The following is an 856-nucleotide window of genomic DNA, read 5'->3' as shown; positions in this document are numbered from 1 at the left end:
ACCAGGTATTTTTGCCTATGCTGGTATGTTTTCTTTAGCACCAGCGAGGGTTTTGTAGTCACATGTAACCCAGCACATCGGGGACCTAAGAGATCCTGTGGCTCTGCTGTTTGCTGCTCCGATTCAGCAGCATCCCTTCAAACAGCTCTGTGCAGTGAGGAAAGCTACCTTCCCCTTGTTCTCCACCCCCCCTTCTGCACACCGGGATACTTTCCAGAGACCCTGCTCAGCAGAGCAGTGAGGTACGTGACACAAGTCCTGAAAGCACTGATCACTCCAGCCACAGCACCACTGTATACTGATGTAGAGAAACACACAGGATCAAAAAGCTGTTTGTAGAGCTAAATGGAAACGAGGTTTTGCTAGAAATTGATACATGTTTATTACCACTTTTCAAGCTATTGCAATGTCTGCAACAAACAGCACTGCTACACAGATAATCACAGTTACGTGATTGAAGTCTGACTAATGGCAACTGCCTGTCTGACTTCACTACTTTGGTTAGGCAGGCAGAAATATATATGTATATGCCATACCCCACAGGTACTTGAAAAGGGTTCAATTTAAACCAACTAATAAAATAGCCTGTTTGGACAAAAAATAATTGTTCTCCGAGAATACGTGAATTCAACACTGCTAGAAAATCCCTGCCATCTGACGTAGAAGGATTTATAGGTTTAGTGGAAATTGCTTTCCCCACTGTCCAGATTAAATACTGCAGGATGATTTTTTGTATGAGTAAACATCCTTCTAAGAACGATCAGACCGATAATGTCGTAAAAAGAGGAACAGGACCTACATTTTGGTTTTCTTCTTTTTGTATGGACTATTTCTGGGTACAGAACCTTCAGGTTAC

This window comes from Melopsittacus undulatus, chromosome 3, assembly GCF_012275295.1.
Source record: "Melopsittacus undulatus isolate bMelUnd1 chromosome 3, bMelUnd1.mat.Z, whole genome shotgun sequence".
NCBI classification, from domain to species: Eukaryota; Metazoa; Chordata; class Aves; order Psittaciformes; family Psittaculidae; genus Melopsittacus; species Melopsittacus undulatus.
Note: the sequence above shows the minus strand (reverse complement) of the source record.